Genomic DNA, 27,300 nt, shown 5'->3' with positions numbered 1-27,300 from the left:
CCATTCACACATGCGTATATGATCCGAATTTTTTATTTTTAAAAAAAATTTTAAGCCTAAACCAGTGGATCCTAAAGACAAATTGGTTAATGGAAACTTGATCTTCCGTTCACACATTCATTAACCACTAGAGAAATTGCTTTACAAATGTTGCGGTGCTTTTTCTGCTTTAGCCCTTGTGGAAATGAGGAAAAATTAGCTAAACCTACATTTTCTTCGAACAAATGTAGTTTTTCATTTTCACGGACCAATTACAATCATTTCTGCAAAAACCTGTGGGGTCAAAATGCTCACTATACCCCTATATAATTTCCTTAAGGGGTATAGTTTCCAAAATAGGGTAACTTTAGGGGGATTTGCACTGTTTTGGCACCGCAAGAGCCCTTCAAACCGGACATGGTGCCTAAAATATATTCTAATAAAAAGGAGGCCCAAAATCCTCTAGGTGCTCCTTTGCTTCTGAGGCCTGTGCTTCAGTCCATAAGCACACTAGGGCCACATGTGGGATATTTCCTAAAACTTCAGAACCTGGGCAATAAATATTGAGTTGCGTTTCTCTGGTAAAAGTTTCTTTGTTACAATTTTTTTTATTAAAAATGAATTTTTGAAAAAAATAAAAATAATAATTTGTAAATTTCACCTCTACTTTGCTTTAATTCCTGTGAAACGTCTAAAGGGTTAAGGAACTTTCTAAATGCTGTTTTGAATACTTTGAGGGGTGCCGTTTTTAAAATGAGGTGACTTATTGGGGGTTTCTAATATAAAAGGCCCTCAAAGCGACTTCACAACTGAACTGGCCCCAGTAAAAATATCTTTTTGACATTTTCTTGAAATGTGAGAAATTGCTGCTAAAGTTCTAAGGTTTGAAACGTCCTAGAAAAATAAAAGGATGTTCAAAAACTGATGCCAATCTAAAGTAGACATATGAGGGATGTTAATTAGCAACAATTTTGTGTGGTATAACTGCCTGTCTTACAAGCAGATACATTTAAATTTAGAAAAATGCAAATTTTTGCAATTTTTTCGTTACATTTTGGTGTTTCTCACAATTAAATACTGAATGTATCGAGCAAATTTTGCCAGTAACATAAAGTTTAATGTTTTACGAGAAAACAATTAGAATCGCTTGTATAGGTAAAAGCATTCCCAAGTTATTACCACATAAAGTGAAACATGTCAGATTTGAAAAATGAGGCTCTGTCATGAAGGTCAAAAGTGGCCAAAGCGGGAAGGGGTTAAGAAGCTCTTGCATATTTTAATTTAGAAAGTAATACTTTTCTTCTTTTTGGGGAGCAGAGGGTCCCGGTAGTTCCCCTTCCAACGGGATATCACCTGATAGAGAGGGAAGGTAACTACCCCCTTCAGACCCTGAATCCTCTTCTGCCACAATTTTCCTTTTCTTAGGTGGGGGAGGGGACTGAGAGGGAAAATATGCCTGAGAGGAGGTCAAACGAGATTGGATCTCCTGCTTGACCATTCCCTCAATGTTTTCCATTAATTATGGTTGCTCCTCCATGATGATAGTCTCTGTGCAGGAATGGCATAAGGAGGGAAATAGTTAAGTAACTAATCCCCATGCAAATATTCCCATAACCAGAATACTTACTGGGTTGGGAAACACGCTAGGCTCCACCACACCGGCTTTGGAGGCAAGTTTCTCAGACATGGTGCAGGCAAGATAGGAGTGATACAATAGTCCTACCTGAGAGAATGAGGCGTCATGTCCGGGTGACCTTTAACCTGGATCACTGGGACTAGCGTGATGTTGACTACCAAACGGTAGCAAGCACCTCCTCTGCTCCTCTTGGAAGCTCTGCAACTGCAGCCCATTCCATGCGTACGCTGGTAACAGGGCGCCGCCATGACACCTCCAGTGTCTGCAACCGGAAGTATGTCACTCCGGAAGTGACATACGCATGCATTCCACCATGGAACGCAAGCTAAGACAGTAGAGGGATTCCGGTTACACAGGTGGAGCGGCCGGCTGGGGAGCTCAGGGAGGACCGGCACATTATTTTCACCTCAGCTTAACCTAAAGCCGCAGGAGAGGCGAACGGGGTCCCAAGTTCCAGGAAGATGGGAGCAGCGTTCTAAAGTGGAGGTGAGACACAACCACTCACTGCCTGGTGATTTCTTTTCAACGTACGATATCCGACTGACACCAGGCCAGCCGGCAGCAACCTCCTGATGCCCAATAGGGACAGGGAAAAAACACTGAGGAGGGAGGTTTTTTTTAACCTCTTGAGTTGATTTCTGTCACCGTGGTGCTGTCATGGAGGGTAAGTGAGAAATGTTAGGTAACCTTAAGTAATTATTTATTTTAGGGCCAATTCTAATGCATTTTATTTCTTTTGTTTCTACTCCTGTGTTTGACTCAAGTGCCTAAAGCTGAATTGTTCTATGTTTTTGAGGGCAATCAGAAGAATTTTAAAAGCAGTTTTAATCCAAGAAAAATAGCAAGGTAAAGGTGATTCGGGCTAAAAGGAATCAAAGCACCCTTTCACTCAAGCAATTTGGAACACCGCAAGGCCTTCTAAAAACTGAAGGTATTTACATGTTCTCTTCCATCACATATTCATACAACAAGGATACTGATACTAATTCTGGCAGAGTCTTTCAAATTGCTTTAGTAAAAGGGGATTTTTCGTCCCTTTTAGCCAGTCTTACCCTGAACTTGCTACTTAGATTAGGACCAGCAAGTTTTTCCATATCTTTTTCTGATGAAGGAAAATTAGCCCTAAACAAATGTATGCACGTTGGAATAAATAGCTCTGTACTTATTCACACTAACGTATTTCACATCCGTGTACTGTCCGTTTAAATAACTGACAGCACACTGACCATGCAATTTAATGGGGCTATTCGCACATCCGCTGTGTTCCAAATTGCTCTAAAAAAAAAAAAAAAAAAAAGGGGTTCATGGTACAGCAGATAGCACAGTAATGAGACAAATTGCTGTTATTTTTACCTGTTGGAATAAAAATTTTTTTTTTACCTGTGATGAGAGGAGAAGTTGAAACAAAAACCCACTTTGCAATGCCAGAATATTTATTGGTCTATACAACTTATTCCAGTTCTGCTTATATAGATTTTCTCAATTCGGAGGAATTAATCGACTGTATTCAACAAAAATTAACCAAAACAAAGAACTTCTGCATGGCGACATTTAGATTTGCGGAGGAAGTGTCCAGCAATCGCAGAAACATAGTTCTAAAACATAACTTTTAATGATATGATTAAAAACGATGAAAAGTGCTCTAGTGAATGAGAAATAAAGATAGTCAAAGAAAGCCAAGGAGAAGCCGAGGAGTGCTGTCTAGTAAGACCAAGGAGATATCACTGCACTGCACTTTGCCGTTACCTATGCTTTCTATGGCCGAGAGCTTGTTCTGATAAGGAAAACCCCACAGTCTTTTTCTTTATATCTTTTTGGATTCACTTCTGGTTTTGGCTCAAACTGCATCAATACTGTGTGTGCGATCCTGGCCTAACTCTGCTGTCAGATGTGATCTAATAGACGAGCTGTAATTGCGTAATTGATATCGGATATCCCACAATGCACTTCACTCTGGTAACCGGAAACTAGCATAATTCTTATTTCAGCTAGGAATAGAGAAGACTCAGCTTTATAAGATAAATAATGTATTTACAAAGTGACTACACAGTCCATGAAGATTTTAACTATGGAATATTGTAAATTGTTGTTCAAAAGCGCAGTTTTCCTTGAAGACTTATTTTTACAATGATGCACATAAAAATATTAACCCCTTCCCGCAAATGGGCATTACTGTATGTCCTTTTTAGTGGTGCGTACCCGCAAATGGGCGTACAGTAACGCCCTGAGGATGAAGCGGGCACAGGAGCTGTGCACGCTTCATCTTCAGCGGGTGTCGGCTGTAATATACAGCCGACATCCCACTGCAACGGCTGTAATATACAGTTATATCCGATCGCCGCAGTTTAACCCCTTAAATGCCGCTGTCAATAGCGATAGCGGCATTTATGTGATTGACCCAGAGGGAGGGGGCTCCCTCTGTACCCCGTTTGCACCACGTGAAAAACTCACGGGGCGCCGATGGTTGCTATGGCAACCAGGAAGTCTAGCAACGGCTTCCTCGTTGCCAGGTACGGGAGCCTATTAGGATTAACGGTCAGTTGTAAAATGACAGTTACAATACACTGCACTACATAAGTAATACAGTGTATTATACTGGGGATCAGAAGATCAGATCTTCAAGTCCTCAGGTAAGTGTAAAAAAAAAAGTGAAAAAAAGTAAAAAAAATATTTTAGATAAATAAATATTTTATGTAATAAAAACAATAATCGTCCTGTTTCCCTGATCAAGTCCTTTATAATTAGAAAAAAATGAAAAGAAAACCAAAAAAAACTATACATAATATATATCACTGCGTTCGTATCGGCCTAACCTATGAAAATATCATATTATTTATCCCGTACGGTGAACACTGTATAAAAATAAAATAAAAAACGATGGCAGAATCTCCTTTTTTGGCCACGTTGTTTACAAAAAAATTGCATAAAAAGTGATCAAAAAGTCGCAAATACCCCAAAATGGTGCCAATAAAAACTAGTTTGTAACGCAAAAAACAAGCCCTAACACAGCTCCGTCGACAAAAAAAACAAAACAGTTATGGCTCTTAGGAAGGATATGGTGACACTAAAAATTTTATTTAGAAAAAAGAGTTTTTATTGTGTGAGGCCTCATGCAAACAAACGTAAAAACGGCCGTAATTACGGGTTGTAGTTACTGCCCGTGATTAGGGGCCTATAGACTTCTATTGGCCACGGGTACCTTCCTGTTTGCTTACGGGAAGGTGCCCGTGCCATTGAAAAATATGGAACATGTCCCATTTCAGGCCGTAATTACGGCACAGGCATGCCCATAGAATGTGTATGAGGCTCCCGTAATTACGGGTGGCTAGGTGTGTGCACCCATAATTACGGGAGCGTTGCTAGGCAAGGAGGCCAGAGAGGTCGGACTGGATGTCAAAAGAGGGGCGCGTCACCAAGACAACGGCCAGGGTACATATGAACTTCTTTTACTTAGAATCGCTGCGTTCCGCTGTGGAAACTCTGCCCGCAATGGCTGCCCCTTCTCTCTTTCCACCACTGATAGAAAGAAGGGGCTGCTGATTAGTGCAATGCAATTTTGCATAGAAAACGGGTCCGTAAATACTGGTGGAAGGCTGAGTTCACACGTTGCGGATTTGTCGCAGATTTTGTTGCGGTTTTGACGCAGTTCTTACCCTTTTGCATTGCAAAGTGTAAAATCTGTGCTGAAAATCTGCGTGAAATCCGCGACGTGTGAACTGAGCCGAATACTGGTGACAACGGGCCCATATTTACAGGCACGGGTCCGTAAATACTGGTGAAATACGGGTCGAATACGTGTGAAGAAGTACCCGTATTTACGCCAGTATTTATGAGGCCTAAAAGTAATAAAACATGAAAACCATATAAATTTGGTATTGCCATAATCGTATTGAAACGCATAATAAAGTAAACATGTGGTTTATACTCCACAGAGAACGCCATTTATAAAAGAAAGTTTGAGAATTTCTGTTTTTGGTTTCCTCACCTCCCAAAATTTTTTATAAAAACTGATCAAAAAAATCACATGTACCTCAAAATTATACTAATAAAAACTACAGCTCGTCCCATGAAAATCAAGCACTTACACAGCTCATCAACGGAAAAATAAAAAGTTATGACTCTTGGAACGCATTAATGCAAAACGACGGCCTAGACTAATTTATATGTGCAGCAGTTCTTCACCTAAAACCCCACGTAATCATTTGGTAGCTCCGACTGGTAGATCCTGTAAATGCAGCGGAAAATATGACATTTTGGGGTCTGTGCTACATATGGGGCTAGTGAAGAAGTCAAAGATTAGGCAATGCTGGAGTCCAGATATTTTGTACAATAACACGGACGCCTTTTAGAAGTACGACTCTTGCACCCAAAAATCTGGCCTGTGCATAAAGGATTGGTTCCAGCTTACATGTACCCCCACATTATAAACTGAAACACCTGTAAAACACAAAAAAAAACTACTACCAAGCAAAATCTGCACTCCAAAAGCCAATTTGCGCTCCTTCTGGGCCTGGCAGTGGGCCCAAACAGCAGTTTATGACCACATATGGGTTATTACTGAACTCTGGAGAACCCGCTTAACAATTTATGGGTTGTGTATACATACACACATACACATATATACATACATATATACACACATATATATATATATATATATATATATACACACACATGTATATTTATATACACACACACACACACACACACACACACACACACACACACACACATATACAGTGGAGGAAATAAGTATTTGATCCCTTGCTGATTTTGTAAGTTTGCCCACTGTCAAAGTCATGAACAGTCTAGAATTTTTATGCTAGGTTAATTTTACCAGTGAGAGATAGATTATATATAAAAAAAAAAAAGAAAATCACATTGTCTAAATTATATATATTTATTTGCATTGTGCACAGAGAAATAAGTATTTGATCCCCTACCAAGCATTAAGAGTTCAGCCTCCTCCAGACCAGTTACACGCTCCAAATCAACTTGGTGCCTGCATTAAAGACAGCTGTCTTAAATGGTCACTTGTATAAAAGACTCCTGTCCACAGACTCAATTAATCAGTATGACTCTAACCTCTACAACATGGGCAAGACCAAAGAGCTTTCTAAGGATGTCAGGGACAAGATCATAGACCTACACAAGGCTGGAATGGGCTACAAAACCATAAGTAAGACGCTGGGTGAGAAGGAGACAACTGTTGGTGCAATAGTAAGAAAATGGAAGACATACAAAATGACTGTCAATCGACATCGATCTGGGGCTCCATGCAAAATCTCACCTCGTGGGGTATCCTTGATCCTGAGGAAGGTGAGAGCTCAGCCGAAAACTACACATGGGGAACTTGTTAATGATCTCAAGGCAGCTGGGACCACAGTCACCAAGAAAACCATTGGTAACACATTACGCTGTAATGGATTAAAATCCTGCAGTGCCCGCAAGGTCCCCCTGCTCAAGGAGGCACATGTACAGGCCCGTCTGAAGTTTGCAAATGAACATCTGGATGATTCTGAGAGTGATTGGGAGAAGGTGCTGTGGTCAGATGAGACTAATATTGAGCTCTTTGGCATTAACTCAACTCGCCGTTTTTGGAGGAAGAGAAATGCTGCCTATGACTGAAAGAACACCGTACCCACTGTCAAGCATGGAGGTGGAAACATTATGTTTTGGGGGTGTTTCTCTGCTAAGGGCACAGGACTACTTCACCGCATCAATGGGAGAATGGATGGAGCCATGTACTGTCAAATCCTGAGTGACAACCTCCTTCCCTCCACCAGGACATTAAAAATGGCTCGTGGCTGGGTCTTCCAGCACGACAATTACCCGAAACATACAGCCAAGGCAACAAAGGAGTGGCTCAAAAAGAAGCACATTAAGATCATGGAGTGGCCTAGCCAGTCTCCAGACCTTAATCACATCGAAAACTTATGGAGGGAGCTGAAGATCCGAGTTGCCAAGCGACAGCCTCGAAATCTTAATGATTTACAGATGATCTGCAAAGAGGAGTGGGCCAAAATTCCATCTAACATGTGTGCAAACCTCATCATCAACTACTAAAAATGTCTGACTGCTGTGCGTGCCAACAAGGGTTTTGCCACCAAGTATTAAGTCTTGTTTGCCAAAGGGATCAAATACTTATTTCTTTGTGCACAATGCAAATAAATATATATAATTTTGACAATGTTATTTTTTTTATTTTTTTTTATATAATCTATTTCTCACTGGTAAAATTAACCTAGCCTAAAAATTCTAGACTGTTCATGTCTCTGACAGTTGGCAAACTTACAAAATCAGCAAGGGATCAAATACTTATTTCCTTCACTGTATATATATATATATATATATATATATATATATATATATATATATATACACACACATATATAGATAGATAGATAGATAGATAGATAGATAGATAGATAGATAGATAGATAGATAGATACACACACATATATGCATATATATATATATATATATATATATATATACACACACACACACACACATATATATATATACATACACACACACATATATATATATATACACACACACAGATATATGTATGTGTGTATATATATATATATATATATATATATACACAAACACACACATATATATATATATATATATATACACACACACACACATATATACACACACACACACATATATATACACACACACACATATATACACACACACACACACACAGACATATATATACACACACATATATATACACACACACATATATATATATATATATATATATATATATACTGTATATATACACACACACATACACACACACACACACACACACACACACACATATATATATATATATATAGTTCGGCAATAAATAAAATAATGAAATAAAACCAACTTGACGTCTGATAGGGACACATGCAATAAATGTCATTCCAGTGTCCTCTACCTCTCATAATAAATGTAACACATAAATGGGCTCAATGGGGCAGTAGAGTAGAGGAAAATGGAAAAGCTGAAATTAATAAGGAGTTTGCTACTAAGCAGGAGTTTTTAGGTGATGTATTTTATTCATTTCAAGCAGCTGAAATTAGAAACCCAAAAATAGTTGCAGAGTAAATTTCCAGGAAAAGTTCCAAAAAACAGTATGTGGTATGCATTTACGTTCGGACAAGGTTGACAAATAAGCACATTTCTGCATAATGAAATGTAAAGCAGGGGCATTCTTAACAGGTTGTAAATAAACCCCAGTATAGCCACATTTACGTTAGAGCACATCAAATGAATATTTTACCACCTTCTTAAATATTAACCCCTTCCCATCGTAAACAACTTTTAGATTTGAATTTTCGTTTTTTCCTCCCCACCTTCCAAAAGCCATAACTCTTTTATTTTTCCATCTATATAGTCCTATGAGGGCTTGATTTTTGCGGGACGAGTTGTAGTTTTTCGTAGCACCATTTATTGTGCTATATAATGTACTAGGTACAAAATATTTGTGGGGTAGAAAATGAAAAAAACAGCGATTCCTCCATTGTTTTTTGCTCTTCGTTTTTACGGAATTCACTGTGCATTTAAAACAACATGTTAACATTATTCTGCGGGTCAATACAACTACTGTGATACCAAATATATATAGTTTTTTCTAAATTTGACTACTTTTACAAGTAAAAAACTAAATTTAAAAAAGAGAGCCATAAGTTTTTTATTTTTCGGTCAATTAAGTGTAGTTTTTAATGATACCATTTTGGGGTTCATGCGACGTTTTGATCACTTTTTATTCCATTTTTTGTGGTAGATGAGGTGACCAAAAAAATAGCGATTCTGGCATTTACAATTTATTTTTTTTACGGCGTACACCGTGCGGGTTGAATAATGATAACTTGTAATAGTTCATACTTTTACGGATGCTGTGATACCAATTATGTTTATTTCTTTTTTCTATACTATGCTCTATGATACCAATTATGTTTATTTTTTTTTCTTTACTATGCTCTAGGGCAGAGGTCTCAAGCACGCGGCCCACATGCGGCCCCTGAGGCTGTCATCTGCGGCCCACGGTACGCAGAGCCGCTAGTATAGGCTCTGCTCCGGGACTCTGTGGAATTCCCTGACATCGCTGTCCATATATGGACAGTGTTGTCAGGGTCTTCCCAAGAGCGGAGTCCTGGGCAGAGCGCTAGTATAGGCTCTGCTCCGGGACTCTGTGGAATCCCCTGACAACGCTGTCCATATATGGACAGTATTTAAATAGAAGTAGTAAGGATGCACTCCAGTATAGTGGTACTGTTCAGGTTCGGGTTGTACCCCACTTGTAGAAAATAAAGAAAACCCAAACGCACTCCAAAATTATTCGACTGTATAGGAAATTCATGGAAGAATTATTTATTTTCATTCATTCCAATTGTACAAAGCAAAATTCATGTATTTACAAGCGATGAGCGTTTTTTTGACGTTTCGGCCTATCCAAGGCCTTTTTCACAATCGCTATGGAGAAAGCAAACAGAAAAGTAACTTATCCAGTATTTTCAATAGGACAACAAATAAACAAATAAATTCAAAGAATATATAATAATGGTATTTCACAAATCAGAGTTTGGAAAAATGATCCCAGTAGGTAATAGACAATGATTTACGTAGATTGAATACATTTCTTATACAGAGCAAAACATGTTTCCATAACATTCATGTACGATGACTATGGTCTTGTATTTTAACAATCACAGGTTAATAATGTTTATAAGCTTCTTGCATCGGGATAGATAATGAAAGTTATATATGGAGATATACATCACAGCAATATATTCAGAGTAAACATGTAAATAAAACGAGAGGTATTAACAAAATACCTCTCAGGACCATACCATAAAATGCCGGCTGAGGGAGGAAGTGGTAATAGAAGGCAGAATGAAAGAATTTATATAGGGTGTCAAAGTAATAAGCTAAATCGTATAGATGAAGGCAATAGCGTACCTGTATTTAGTTTCGAGGAGAAGGACCGAGTAAATGGCGTCTACCAGATGCTCGAGGTTTGTAAATGTGCTAACGAGAGCACCCGTTATAAGGTCAGTCCCATACCGGATATCCGGTATTTGGAACGCAAGACTATTCCGGCGCCTGCGCAGTCAAGGAAGAGCCGTCGCTCTGTGGATTGCAAATCGTCCCTAATGACAAATGGGTCTTATTCTACACTGGTAAGTTTCACCTATCTATCGGCAGCATCCTAAGACTGGGGAAGCGTTAATTTTACAATAATAATGAAATATATGAAAAATAAGCCCTAATCCAATATTAATATAGTAGCAAAGTTTTTTATTTTTTATTTTTTATTACATTGAATACTCCTATAGATCTAGACCTAAGTTTGCAAAAACAATCGAAATGTAACTATCATTATTGACCGGAGAAAATGAAGTTAGATTACATAGAGGGGATCAAATCTGATGAAAATGTGTCAATATTTAATGGGAAGGAAAGCGGATTATATTATAAAAGTGGAATATATAGCAAAGGGTGTTGGTATAGCTAAAAGAGAAGGGTGAATTGTGAACCGGTTTTATGGTACCTGTATCTGGTCGCACACTGGAACTTGATTATAAATCTTTTTCTATCGTGCCTGAGAAAGAGATAAATGCATAGTATTAATGATGAGAACAACAAGATCAAATTAATCAACAACAGGTATATTTATATTTATTTTCAGCATAATAAGTCAAATTCCCTATTAAGACCTTTAGGCGCCAGAGTCTCCAATGTGTGGATCCAATATTATTCCCTTTGTTTAAGAAGGTGTATATAATTGCCCCCCCTCCTAGGTCTAGAAACTTGTTCTATGATTTGGAATCTTAGTTGGGAAATATTATGGTTAAATTTAATAAAGTGATCTGGGAGGGGTAGCCAAATTTTCTTGCACCTTATTGTGGACTTATGACTACATATACGGTCCCTAATGTGTTGGGTGGTTTCTCCCACATAGGTCAAACCACAAGGGCACTTAATTAAATAGACCACAAAATTCGAGTCACAAATAAAGAAACCTCTAGCTGGAAATGTCTTATTAGTATGAGGGTGCTGGATTGTGTCTCCCTTGATAATGCTGGAACAGCAGGAGCAATGAAGACACGGAAAAGTCCCGTTGCGTTTGGTCTGCAGGAAAGTTTGTCTTGGAAATGTTGTAAAACTACCAATGTCAGCTCTGATGACACGATCACGGACATTGGGAGATCTCTTAGAGCACATCATTACTGGATTTTTAAATTCCTCAATTCCAGGGTATGCGGTATGTAATACCGACCAGTGTCTGCGGACACTTTGTAGTAATTTTGGGATTATTGGGTGATAGGTCAAAATCAGGGGTAATCTAGCCTGTATAGGTTTCTTTACAGTGATCTCCTGGTTTAGTCACCAGTAGTCTATCTAGTTCTTTTGATAGTAATGACTTAGGATAGCCTCTTTGTTCAAATTTATTGGACATATTTTGTAATCTAGTTTTTTTGGTGTCAATATCAGAAACAATCCTGGACACTCTCATGAACTGGGATCGAGGTAATGAACGAAGTGTGTTCCTAGGGTGGCTACTATTGAAATGTAGCAGACCATTCTTATCTGTAGATTTCACGAAGAGGTCTGAACTAAGGATGCCCAACTCGTCTAGCTTAATGGTGGTATCCAGAAATGAAATTTTTTTCTTGACTAGATTTGAGTGTGAATTTTAATTCCTCTCTTATCTGATTGATATAGACAAAGAAGTTGTCGAGGGATGCTGCCGAACCATCCCAAATACAGAAAATATCATTTATATATCTGTACCAGCACAAGGCATGTTGTAAAAAGAGAGGGGTATTATAGATATGTTCCTCTTCGAAAAGTGCCATGTATGCATTTGCATACGGTGGGGCTACATTCGAACCCATGGCTGTCCCGCATGTCTGCACATAGAATTCGTCACCGAATAGGAAAAATTTTTCGTATAAAATTAGTTTGAGTAACGCAAGACAAAATGATATTGAATCCGATGTCATAGTGGTAGATTCTAAAAGGTGAGTTACTGCTTGGATACCCCTCTGATGTGAAATGGAGGTATATAGACTGCTGACGTCCAAGGTTACTAAAATGCAGGTGTGGTTAACCCTAGGTAGCTCCCTGATTTTCTTTAGAAAATGACCTGTGTCTAAGATAAAGGAGGGTGTCTTTTTGATTAAGGGAGTGAGAATTTTCTCCAAGAAAATAGCGAGGGGAGACAAAATAGAATCAGTCGAGGCTACTATGGGCCTACCAGGTGGATGTTGTAAAGACTTATGAATCTTGGGAAGAACATAGAAAACAGGGATTATTGGGTGGAGATTCTGTAGATATTTGACAGTTTTGTCATCGATCGTTCCCCGGTCTCTGTGTTCTTCCAGGATACTAATGATTCTAGTACGGGTCCTAGATGTAGGGTCGTTGTTGATTTTACTGTACGTATTTAAGTCTGATAATTGTTTCTCTATCTCCAAGATATAATCTTTCTTATCCCATACCACTGTGGCACCCCCCTTGTCAGCAGGTTTGATAACTATATCCTTATTATTACTCAAGGATTTCATAGCCGCAGATTCTGCTCTGGTTAGATTGTTTCTGTGTGGATAAAAGCCCATCCTATAATTCTTTCATTCTGCCTTCTATTACCACTTCCTCCATCAGCCGGCATTTTATGGTATGGTCCTGAGAGGTATTTTGTTAATACCTCTCGTTTTATTTACATGCTTACTCTGAATATATTGCTGTGATGTATATCTCCATATATAACTTTCATTATCTATCCCGATGCAAGAAGCTTATAAACATTATTAACCTGTGATTGTTAAAATACAAGACCATAGTCATTGTACATGAATGTTATGGAAACATGTTTTGCTCTGTATAAGAAATTTATTCAATCTTTGTAAATCATCGTCTATTACCTACTGGGATCATTTTTCCAAACTCTGATTTGTGAAATACCATTATTATATATTCTTTGAATTTATTTGTTTATTTGTTGTCCTATTGAAAATACTGGATAAGTTACTTTTCTGTTTGCTTTCTCCATAGCGATTGTGAAAAAGGCCTTGGATAGGCCGAAGCGTCAAAAAAACGCTCATCGCTTGTAAATACATGAATTTTGCTTTGTACAATTGGAATGAATGAAAATAAATAATTCTTCCATGAATTTCTTATACAGTCGAATAATTTTGGAGTGCGTTTGGGTTTTCTTTATATTCTACAAGTGGGGTACAACCCGAACCTGAACAGCACCACTATACTGGAGTGCATCCTTACTACTTCTATTTAAATATTATCTCGTTTTGTTAAGGCGCACCCTACCCAGATGACGTCGGAAACATTCGCCTATGATCAGATGACCACGGCTTCCATATTATCACAGGTTACCAATTCTGGTGATTTTCTTCGTATTCCACCACAGGAGTTACGCACGAGGGATTATGAAAAAGAATTGCGCAAATATACCTCTCAAGACCTACATTGCATCACCCTGGAAGAATCACCGCCTGAATAGGATTCCCAGGGGACTTTGTAGTCATCTGAGACCTACACTATTTGCTGAGGATCGACAATACTGTGATCAGTTTCAAAAAATCCTAAATAAATGTTCTCTGGATCTAATCGACCTAACCGTGGAATATTGACAAAAATCCATTAAAGAATCAACCGAAAAAATTAAGGCTCTGGAACAACAACTATCATCTTCGCTATCTACCAATGATTGGGAAGCTTTGAAATCACGCACAGATAACAGCATTAAAGAATTTACTAAGGAATTAGAGTCAAGGAAAAGGGAGAAATTCCAGAGAGACGCCAACGACTACCTGAATAACCAGATATACAGATGGCAAGATTCCTCCAATTCCTGGCGGTCACGCAGAGGATATGCCCCTGGCAACAAGTCTACATCGGGGAGCGACACATCTGTAGAAAGACGATCATAACGATCCAAGCGTTTTTTAGGGAATCGAAGGGGCAGGGGGCCCCCACCCGAAGGTCGAGGAGGAGAAGGGAGAAGTCGAGAGCCAGGAATACAGACGCGATCCCAGGTAAGAAATATGACCTGGTCGTGAATATTTCTTCCTACACCTTGAATCCAGCTGAACTATCAGTTTTACAGAAAGGTTTGTCCCTCTGTCCGACGGTCCCCTGCAACACCTTTACTCTTGAGCAAGAACTTAATAGATTCTATAGATCACTAAGACTCAAGACTCACTTTGGGGTTTCCACTACCAATATTGTCGTACCCACGTCACCTGTAACCCCGACACCCCTATCGATTGAATCTCTAGGTTTACATAATCGCAGTAACTATTCTCCCCCAAAGACATACCATGCCACAGAAGCTGTCATTGAATTGATCAAAAGGGACACACAAGCCCTCTTGTTTAATTATAGGATGGGCTTTTATCCACACAGAAACAATCTAACCAGAGCAGAATCTGCGGCTTTGAAATCCTTGAGTAATAATAAGGATATAGTTATCAAACCTGCTGACAAGGGGGGTGCCATAGTGGTATGGGATAAGAAAGATTATATCTTGGAGATAGAGAAACAATTATCCGACTTAAATACGTACAGTAAAATCAACAACGACCCTACATCTAGGATCCGTACTAGAATCATTAGTATCCTGGAAGAACACAGAGACCGGGGAACGATCGATGACAAAACTGTCAAATATCTACAGAATCTCCACCCAATAATCCCTGTTTTCTATGTTCTTCCCAAGATTCATAAGTCTTTACAACATCCACCTGGTAGGCCCATAGTAGCCTCGACTGATTCTATTTTGTCTCCCCTCGCTATTTTCTTGGAGAAAATTCTCACTCCCTTAATCAAAAAGACACCCTCCTTTATCTTAGACACAGGTCATTTTCTAAAGAAAATCAGGGAGCTACCTAGGGTTAACCACACCTGCATTTTAGTAACCTTGGACGTCAGCAGTCTATATACCTCCATTTCACATCAGAGGGGTATCCAAGCAGTAACTCACCTTTTAGAATCTACCACTATGACATCGGATTCAATATCATTTTGTCTTGCGTTACTCAAACTAATTTTATACGAAAAATTTTTCCTATTCGGTGACGAATTCTATGTGCAGACATGCGGGACAGCCATGGGTTCGAATGTAGCCCCACCGTATGCAAATGCATACATGGAACTTTTCGAAGAGGAACATATATATAATACCCCTCTCTTTTTACAACATGCCTTGTGCTGGTACAGATATAAAGATGATATTTTCTGTATTTGGGATGGTTCGGCAGCATCCCTCGACAACTTATTTGTCTATATCAATTAGATAAGAGATGAATTAAAATTCACACTCAACTCTAGTCAAGAAAAAATTTCATTTCTGGATACCACCATTAAGCTAGACGAGTTGGGCATCCTTAGTTCAGACCTCTTCGTGAAATCTACAGATAAGAATGGTCTGCTACATTTCAATAGTAGCCACCCTAGGAACACACTTCGTTCATTACCTCGATCCCAGTTCATGAGAGTGTCCAGGATTGTTTCTGATATTGACACCAAAAAAACTAGATTACAAAATATGTCCAATAAATTTGAACAAAGAGGCTATCCTAAGTCATTACTATTAAAAGAACTAGATAGACTACTGGTGACTAACCAGGAGATTACTGTAAAGAAACCTATACAGGCTAGATTACCCCTGATTTTGACCTATCACCCAATAATCCCAAAATTACTACAAAGTGTCCGCAGACACTGGTCGGTATTACATACCGCATACCCTGGAATTGAGGAATTTAAAAATCCAGTAATGATGTGCTCTAAGAGATCTCCCAATGTCCGTGATCGTGTCATCAGAGCTGACATTGGTAGTTTTACAACATTTCCAAGACAAACTTTCCTGCAGACCAAACGCAACGGGACTTTTCCGTGTCTTCATTGCTCCTGCTGTTCCAGCATTATCAAGGGAGACACAATCCAGCACCCTCATACTAATAAGACCTTTCCAGCTAGAGGTTTCTTTACTTGTGACTCGAATTTTGTGGTCTATTTAATTAAGTGCCCTTGTGGTTTGACCTATGTGGGAGAAACCACCCAACACATTAGGGACCGTATATGTAGTCATAAGTCCACAATAAGGTGCAAGAAAATTTGGCTACCCCTCCCAGATCACTTTATTAAATTTAACCATAATATTTCCCAACTAAGATTCCAAATCATAGAACAAGTTTCTAGACCTAGGAGGGGGGGCAATCATATACACCTTCTTAAACAAAGGGAATAATATTGGATCCACACATTGGAGACTCTGGCGCCTAAAGGTCTTAATAGGGAATTTGACTTATTATGCTGAAAATAAATATAAATATACCTGTTGTTGATTAATTTTATCTTGTTGTTCTCATCATTAATACTATGCATTTATCTCTTTCTCAGGCACGATAGAAAAAGATTTATAATCAAGTTCCAGTGTGCGACCAGATACAGGTACCATAAAACCGGTTCACAATTCACCCTTCTCTTTTAGCTATACCAACACCCTTTGCTATATATTCCACTTTTATAATATAATCCGCTTTCCTTCCCATTAAATATTGACACATTTTCATCAGATTTGATCCCCTCTATGTAATCTAACTTCATTTTCTCCGGTCAATAATGATAGCTACATTTCGATTGTTTTTGCAAACTTAGGTCCAGATCTATAGGAGTATTCAATGTAATAAAAAATAAAAAACTTTGCTACTATATTAATATTGGATTAGGGCTTATTTTTCATATATTTCATTATTATTGTAAAATTAACGCTTCCCCAGTCTTAGGATGCTGTCGATAGATAGGTGAAACTTACCAGTGTAGAATAAGACCCATTTGTCATTAGGGACGATTTGAGTTCCACAGAGCGACGGCTCTTCCTTGACTGCGCAGGCGCCGGAATAGTCTTGCGTTCCAAATACCGGATATCCGGTATGGGACTGACCTTATAACGGGTGCTCTCGTTAGCACATTTACAAACCTCGAGCGTCTGGTAGACGCCATTTACTCGGTCCTTCTCCTCGAAACTAAATACAGGTACGCTATTGCCTTCATCTATACGATTTAGCTTATTACTTTGACACCCTATATAAATTCTTTCATTCTGCATTCTATTACCACTTCCTCCATCAGCCGGCATTTTATGGTATGGTCCTGAGAGGTATTTTGTTAATACCTCTCGTTTTATTTACATGCTTACTCTGAATATATTGCTGTGATGTATATCTCCATATATAACTTTCATTATCTATCCCGATGCAAGAAGCTTATAAACATTATTAACCTGTGATTGTTAAAATACAAGACCATAGTCATCGTACATGAATGTTATGGAAACATGTTTTGCTCTGTATAAGAAATTTATTCAATCTACGTAAATCATCGTCTATTACCTACTGGGATCATTTTTCCAAACTCTGATTTGTGAAATACCATTATTATATATTCTTTGAATTTATTTGTTTATTTGTTGTCCTATTGAAAATACTGGATAAGTTACTTTTCTGTTTTCTTTCCCCATAGCGATTGTGAAAAAGGCCTTGGATAGGCCGAAACGTCAAAAAAACGCTCATCGCTTGTAAATACATTAATTTTGCTTTGTACAATTGGAATGAATGAAAATAAATAATTCTTCCATGAATTTCCTATACAGTCGAATAATTTTGGAGTGCGTTTGGGTTTTCTTTATATTCCATATATGGACAGTGTTGTCAGCGTCTTCCCCAGAGCGGAGTCCCGGGCGGAGCGCTAGTATAGGCTCTGCTCCGGAACTCTGTGGAATCCCCCGACATCACTGTCCACATATGGACAGCGATGTCTAGGGCTTCCCCAGAGCTGGACAGTGATGTCTGAGCACAGCTGGAGTCCCAGTAGAAGCACTACTAGCGCTCTGTCCGGGACTCCAGCTCTGGGGTTGCCCCTGACATCTCTGTCCATATATGAACAGTGATGTCAGGAGCAGAGCTGGAATCCCAGGCAGAGTGCTAGAAGCAGCTCTGCTCCGGGACTCCAGCTTATTCACAGTGACGTCAGGGGCTGCTCCAGTAGAGGAATCCCTGGCCAAAGCGTCGACAACGCTCTGGCGTGGGGTTCCACTGCTAGAGGAAGCCCCAATCGAGCTATCTACGTGTGTGTGTGTGTGTGTGTGTGTGTGTGTGTGTGGAATTATCTACAGAAGGAACTGTGGCAGCATCTACAAAGGGCACTGTGGCAGCATCTACAGAGGGCACTGTGGCAGCATCTACAGAGGCCACTGTGGAATTATCTACAGAGGGCACTGTGGAATTATCTACAGAGGGCACTGTGGCATTATCTACAGAGGGCACTGTGGCATTATCTACAGAGGGCACTGTGGCATTATTTACAGAGGGCACTGTGGCATTATCTACAGAGGGCACTGTGGCAGTATCTACAGAGGTTACTGTGGAATTATCTACAGAGACCAGTGTGGAATTATCTACAGAGGACACTGGCATTATCTAGGGGTGTGTGGCATTATATACAGAGGGCACTGTGGCATTATCTACAGGGGGTACTGTGGCATTATCTACAGAGGGCACTGTGGCATTGCCTACAAAGGGCACTGTGGCATTATCTACAAAGGGCACTGTGGCAGTATCTACAAAGGGCACTGTGGCAGTATCTACAGAGGGCACTGTGGCAGTATCTACAGAGGGCACTGTGGCACCTATCTAAAAAGGATATGCCTATGTAATGGCAGGAAGGAGGTGAAGGGAAAGTGAGCCCTAATCTACCCACCGCCCTGTCCCTGCCTACTTGCAACGACCCGCCCTAGGCGACGAGGTACAACTGGGCGGCGGTCCCTACGCTGGCTAAGTGCACAGGAAGACAAACAGGGAACACGCAAGGGAAGGGGCAGTAGCCACGGAACGCCACGAGGAAACGGGGCGGCGAACGAACAGTCAGGACCAGGACGAAGTGAGTACACCCGAGCAGGCATGGAGACAGAAGCAAGCCAGGGCAAGCAAGCAGGTCAAGCAGAACTGCAGCAAGGCAGAAGCACGGCAGAAGCAGGCTGGAGCAAGCAGCAGTGGGGCCAGGAATCCAAAAGAATTACAAGCACTGAGGGAGAGCACAGGGCAGGTAATAAAGGGCAGGGGGCGGAGCTAACTCCGAGAGACCAGGCCGCGATAGGCTCTCCCACTCCTGAGCCTGCCACCCTGGTTGGTGGGAGATGGTGTCAGTCGAGCAGGTCTGGCCTCAGGTGTGGATTGATTAATCCCAGGAGTATAGCTAGATGAAGTACCTGGCAGATCCCTAACAGTACTCCCCCTTTTATGAGGGGCCACCGGACCCTTACTAAGGGGACCCGGTTTAGTGGGGAAGAGGAGGTGGAACCTCCTGATCAATACCCCAGCGTGAACATCACGGGCAGGTACCCAAGTCCTCTCCTCCGGCCCGTATCCTCTCCAATGGACCAGGTACTGGAGGGAGCCCTGGACCATCCTACTGTCCATAATCTTGGCCACCTCGAATTCCACCCCCTCAGGGGTGAGAACGGGAACAGGAGGTATCCTCGAGGGGGACCAGGACGGGGAGCAGCGTTTAAGGAGGGAGGCATGGAAGACGTCATGTATGCGAAAGGATGGGGGGAGCTCCAGACGGAAGGATACAGGGTTGAGGACTTCAATGATCTTATAAGGTCCAATAAATCGGGGAGCAAACTTCCTGGACGGGACCTTAAGGCGCAAGTTCCTGGACGACAACCAGACCAAATCCCCGACGACAAACCGGGGGTTAGCAGAACGTCTACTATCCGCCTGAATCTTTTGTGCGCTCTGGGACGCCTCTAGGTTCTTCTGAACCTGGGCCCAGACAGTGCACAGTTCCCGATGAACCTCCTCTACCTCAGGATTATTGGAACAACCAGGGGAGACGGAGGAGAACCTTGGGTTAAACCCGAAATTACAGAAAAACGGGGAGACCCCTGACGAGTTACTGACCCGGTTATTCAGGGAAAATTCAGCAAGGGGAAGGAATGAGACCCAATCGAATTGACAGTCAGAGATGAAACACCTTAAATATTGTTCCAGGGATTGGTTGGTCCTTTCCGTTTGGCCATTAGTTTCGGGATGGAAGGCGGAGGAGAAGGACAGATCAATCTCCAACTTTTTACAAAAAGCTCTCCAAAATAAGGAAACAAATTGTACCCCTCTGTCAGAAACGATATTGACTGGGGCCCCATGGAGACGCAGGATGTGTTTCACAAACAAAGAAGCTAACGTCTTGGCGTTAGGTAGCTTCTTAAGGGGCACAAAGTGGCACATCTTGCTGAAGCGGTCGACTACCACCCACACCACCGACTTGCCCTGAGATGGAGGCAAATCGGTGATAAAATCCATGGAGATATGGGTCCAAGGTCTCTGGGGAATGGGCAAGGAACGTAGTAGGCCCGCAGGTCGGGACCTAGGGGTTTTGGACCTAGCGCAAACCTCACAAGCGGCGACGTAAGCCCTAACATCTTTAGGCAACCCAGGCCACCAATAGTTTCTGGTAATGAGGTGTTTGGTGCCCAAGATGCCAGGATGACCAGATAGAGCGGAGTCATGGTTTTCCCTGAGTACCCTCAGCCGGTATTGCAGGGGAACAAACAGTTTGTCCCCAGGGACGTTCCCGGGAGCTGCACCCTGATCAGCCGCGATATCAGAAGCTAAATCAGAATCCGTGGCAGAGACGATTATACCAGGGGGTAAAATACAAGCGGGATCCTTCTCGGAAGGAGGATTGGCCATGAAACTACGTGACAGAGCGTCAGCCTTAATATTCTTGGACCCAGCCCTATAGGTAACCAAGAAATTAAATCTGGTAAAGAATAGTGCCCACCGAGCTTGTCTAGGATTAAGCCTCCGGGCCGATTCTAGGAAAACCAGATTCTTGTGATCCGTAAGGACCGTTACCTGGTGTCTGGCCCCCTCCAGGAAGTGCCGCCACTCCTCAAAAGCCCATTTAATGGCTAGAAGTTCGCGGTTACCAATATCATAGTTACTCTCCGTGGGCGAAAACTTCCTAGAGAAGTAAGCACAGGGGCGGAGATGGGTGAGGGAGCTGGTACCCTGGGACAAGACGGCCCCTACTCCCACCTCGGAAGCGTCAACCTCCACAATAAATGGCTCCTCTTGGTTGGGCTGAATCAGCACGGGGGCCGAGATAAAGCACTTCTTGAGAGTCTCAAAGGCCTGGACGGCCTCAGGGGGCCAATGGAGGACATCGGCACCCTTGCGGGTAAGGTCCGTAAGAGGCTTAGCGACGACCGAGAAGTTGGCAATAAATCTCCTGTAATAGTTGGCGAACCCTAAAAAACACTGTAACGCCTTAAGGGAGGCAGGTTGGACCCATTCCGCCACAGCTTGAACCTTGGCAGGGTCCATGCGGAATTCATGAGGAGTGAGGATTTGCCCTAAAAATGGTATCTCCTGTACCCCAAAGACACATTTTTCAGTCTTAGCAAACAGATTATTTTCCCGAAGGACCTGGAGCACCTTCCTGACATGCTCCACGTGGGAGGACCAGTCCTTGGAAAACACCAGTATGTCATCAAGGTACACAACAAGAAAATTACCCAGGTACTCTCTCAGGATTTCATTAATAAAATTCTGGAAGACAGCAGGGGCATTACACAACCCAAAGGGCATGACCAGGTATTCAAAATGACCCTCGGGTGTGTTGAACGCAGTTTTCCACTCATCCCCCTCTTTGATGCGGATAAGGTTATATGCCCCCCGTAGATCGAACTTAGAAAACCATTGGGCTCCCTGAACCTGATTAAAAAGATCCGGAATCAAAGGAAGTGGGTACTGGTTCCTTACGGTGACCTTATTCAGGTTACGATAATCAATGCACGGCCTAAGACCACCATCCTTCTTCCCCACGAAGAAGAAGCCAGCACCTACAGGAGAAGTCGAGGGGCGAATGAAACCCTTGGCCAGGCATTCTTGGATATACACCCTCATCGCTTCACGTTCAGGACATGAAAGATTAAATATCCTACCCTTAGGAAGCTTGGCACCAGGCACCAAATCGATAGCGCAATCGTAATCTCTATGGGGGGGCAACACCTCGGAGGCCTCCTTAGAAAACACATCGGCGAAGTCCTGAACAAACTCAGGAAGCGTGTTTACCTCCTCCCGGGGAGAAATAGAGTTAACAGAAAGACATGACATAAGACATTCATTACCCCATTTGGTGAGATCCCCAGTATTCCAATCAAACGTGGGATTATGCAACTGCAACCAGGGAAGACCTAATACCAGATCAGACGATAATCCCTGCATCACCAGTACAGAGCACTGCTCCAAATGCATGGAGCCAACCAGGAGTTCAAAAACAGGAGTATGCTGAGTAAAATAACCATTAGCAAGGGGGGTTGAGTCGATTCCTACTACAGGGATGGGATAAGGTAAATCAATACAAGGCATCTTTAGAGACACAGCAAAATCCACAGACATGATATTAGCAGATGAGCCAGAATCCACGAAAGCACTGCCCGTGGCAGACCGGCCAGCAAACGAGACCTGAAAGGGAAGCAAAATTTTATTGCGTTTCACATTAACGGGAAATACCTGTGCGCCCAAGTGACCTCCCCGATGATCACTTAGGCGCGGAAGTTTTCCGGCTTCTTATTCTTGCGCCTGGGGCAGGTGTTCAGTAGATGCTTGTCGTCCCCACAGTAGAAGCAGAGACCATTCATTCTGCGAAACTCTCTACGTTGTCGAGGGGACATGGAGGCCCCGAGTTGCATAGGTACCTCCGAGTCCTCCGTGGAGGGGCGAGGAGACGGGACCTCGGGGGGAATCGCAGAAAAGTCAGAGGGGAGCACACTGAAGCGTTCTAGCTGACGTTCCCTGAGACGTCGGTCAAGTCGTACTGCTAGGGCCATAACCTGGTCAAGGGAGTCAGGCGAGGGGTAGCTAACCAGCAGATCCTTCAGGGCGTCAGATAATCCTAACCTAAACTGGCACCTTAGGGCCGGATCGTTCCACTGAGAAGCTACGCACCACTTCCTAAAATCAGAACAGTATTCCTCAACCGGTCTCCTACCCTGACGTAAGGTCACCAGCTGACTCTCGGCTAAAGCAGTCCTGTCAGTCTCGTCGTAAATGAGTCCGAGGGCAGAGAAAAAACGATCAACAGAGGAAAGTTCAGGGGCGTCAGGAGCCAAGGAGAAGGCCCACTCTTGGGGCCCTTCCTGGAGTCGGGATATGATGATACCCACCCGCTGGTTCTCGGAACCTGAGGAGTGGGGCTTTAGGCGGAAATACAGTCTGCAACTCTCCCGGAAGGAGAGAAACGTCTTACGGTCCCCTGAAAACCGGTCAGGTAACTTGAGGTCGGGTTCTAGAGGTGAGGTGAGGGGTACTACTAAAGCAGCGTCACCCTGATTGACCCTTTGGGCCAGGGCCTGGACCTGTAGGGAGAGGCCCTGCATCTGCTGGGTCAGGGTCTCAAGGGGGTCCATGATAGCGTCAGCGTAGGAGAAATGGTAGACTAGGTATGGGCTTGTAATTATGTAATGGCAGGAAGGAGGTGAAGGGAAAGTGAGCCCTAATCTACCCACCGCCCTGTCCCTGCCTACTTGCAACGACCCGCCCTAGGCGACGAGGTACAACTGGGCGGCGGTCCCTACGCTGGCTAAGTGCACAGGAAGACAAACAGGGAACACGCAAGGGAAGGGGCAGTAGCCACGGAACGCCACGAGGAAACGGGGCGGCGAACGAACAGTCAGGACCAGGACGAAGTGAGTACACCCGAGCAGGCACGGAGACAGAAGCAAGCCAGGGCAAGCAAGCAGGTCAAGCAGAACTGCAGCAAGGCAGAAGCACGGCAGAAGCAGGCTGGAGCAAGCAGCAGTGGGGCCAGGAATCCAAAAGAATTACAAGCACTGAGGGAGAGCACAGGGCAGGTAATAAAGGGCAGGGGGCGGATCTAACTCCGAGAGACCAGGCCGCGATAGGCTCTCCCACTCCTGAGCCTGCCACCCTGGTTGGTGGGAGATGGTGTCAGTCGAGCAGGTCTGGCCTCAGGTGTGGATTGATTAATCCCAGGAGTATAGCTAGATGAAGTACCTGGCAGATCCCTAACAGCCTAATCTTGACATTGGTGTGTCTGCCAAACATTGCCAACTGAGCCGCCAGACTGCATTTAGTGACACTTAAACTGTAAAACTGGATTGTTGAAATAAGCACGTGGAGAAATCGCGCAAATTTCCGTTAAGTTTAAATCTAGTGCTATTATTATAGTAATGTACTATTGTTAAAGTAATGTAGTATTATAGTAATTTAGTATTATAATAGTATTGTAGTATTATTGTTATCGTAATGTAGTATTATTATAGTAATGTAGTATTATAGTAATATAGTAGTGTTATTATAGTACTGTAGTATTGTTATAGTAATGTGGTATTACAGTAATGTAGTATTATAGTAATGTAGTATTATTATAGTAATGTAGTATTGTTATAGTAGTTCAAATAACTAATTGATTAACAATAATTTTGTATTGTATCAAATTTGAAAGTAATGCGGCTGGTCAACTTCAATTTTTTTTTATATGTAGCCCACTTACCAGGCCAAGTTTGAGACCCCTGCTCTAGGGAGAAAATGGGAAAAGGTTTGTTTTTTTAACTTTAAAAAAAAAATGTACATAAAAAAACTGAATACTTTATTTGACTAATTTTAACTTTTTTTATTAGTCCCCCTAGGGGACTTCAACCAGAAATCGTTGGATCGCTTGCACGATATACTGCAATACCAATGTATTGCAGTATGTCGACAAAGGCAGGGCTTAGTAGGAGCACAAAGATGGCGGACCTGGGGGCATTCATTAGGCCCCCAGGAGGCCATAGCAACCATCACCACCTTGCGATTGCATTGTGGAGGGAGCGATAAGCTGCTAGAGGGGGTCGCCCCCTCTTTCTAACGATTTAAAAGCTGCGGTCGCTACTGACTGCGGCATTTAATGGGTTAAACTAGCGCGATCCCGCTCGTTACTCTGAAGTGTCGGCTGTAACATACAGCCGACACCCGCATCGTATGGAGTTCCATACTTTCCCTACCCGGCTTTGACGTATGGGTAGGGTATTGTCACCTTAAAAGCAGTTTCCTACTGTTATTTATAGTGGGGTTTCCCATCAGAGACATTTATGACATATCCACAGGATATAATCCAAAAAATACAATATTTGAAGCAGCACAAATCCCGTTATCAGGAGCGGTGTCACGCTGTAAAATCAGACAAACCCAGTCTGACGTAATGTAATCTTCAGAAAAAGCGTGGTGAACAGCAGCACACGTCTCACAAGTTTCAATCAATATGTTCTTTTATTAGTCATACATCCAGTAAAGAAAATGGCAACGTTTCGACCCGTGACAAGTGGAGGGTCTTTCTCAAGCCTTTCTGAAGATATCCACAGGATATGTCATAAATTTCAGATAGATGCGGGTCCCACACCTATCTCTAGAACGGGGCCCCCTAAGCCCCGTTCTACTACTCTGTGTTGTGGCTGAAGCGTGTGATTTCTGACCATGAATTACGGAAACAGCGTAGCTTGCTGAGCTACGCTGTTTCCGTAAGTCCCATAGAACTGAATGGTAGTTACAGAAACAGCGTAGCTTGCATGCTACGCTGTTTCCATAATTCATGGTCGGAAATCACACGCTTTAGCTACAACACAGAGCAGTAGAACGGGGTTTAGGGGGCCCCGTTATAGAGATAGGTGCGGATCCCAGAGGGGGGACCTGAATCTATCTGACATTTATGATATATCCTATGGATATAATCCAAAAAATAAAATATATGAAGCAGCACAAATCCCGATATCAGGAGCGGTGTCACGCTGTAAGATCAGACAAACCCAGTCTGACGTAATGTAATCCTCAGAAAAAGCGTGGTGAACAGCAGCACACGTCTCCTAAATTTCAATCAATATGTTCTTTTATTGGTCAAACATCCAGTAAAAAATGGCAACGTTTCGACCCGTGACAAGTGGAGGGTCTTGAGAAATAAATGTCTCTGAGGGGAAAACCCCCTTTAAGGGTCTGAGTTAATGAATTCCATAGCTCACAATTATTGTTTGATTGTTACAGAGATATAATGGGATGGTCTATTCTATTTGAGAGCAAGGGGCCCATATACTGTTCTTGTACAAAGACCCTCTGCTATTTACCGTATGTCCGTCTCTGGCTCAAACACTGTTTAACTGTTCTACTGCAATGTGCGCAAAACTCTAAAGACTATACTTAGAATATATACACTATTGGTAACTAATTTGTATGACATTTTATGAATCACTCTTTCATGCCGTAGGTAACAGCTATAACAGCTAAATTTACCTGTCAAAATTGTATGAAAATATAAAATGCTTATATATGAAAGTTGGAGTACACAATCTTCTCAGAAAGAACATAGTTCAGGACGGAGACAATTTATGCACTATAGAAGCATATGTGATCCTTAGAGAACTCCCACTCTCTCGACAAATGGAAAAACAGCTGCAAGGTAAACAACAGGGACCGTATTGTAATAATTACTGATTTAGTGAGGGAGATTAGCACAAACATAAAACATCTCTGATCACCATATTGTGATGATAGATACTGTACTCTCCATGGATACCTGACATTCTTAGA

This window comes from Rhinoderma darwinii, chromosome 4 (assembly GCF_050947455.1).
Source record: "Rhinoderma darwinii isolate aRhiDar2 chromosome 4, aRhiDar2.hap1, whole genome shotgun sequence".
Lineage (NCBI taxonomy): Eukaryota > Metazoa > Chordata > Amphibia > Anura > Rhinodermatidae > Rhinoderma > Rhinoderma darwinii.
Note: the sequence above shows the minus strand (reverse complement) of the source record.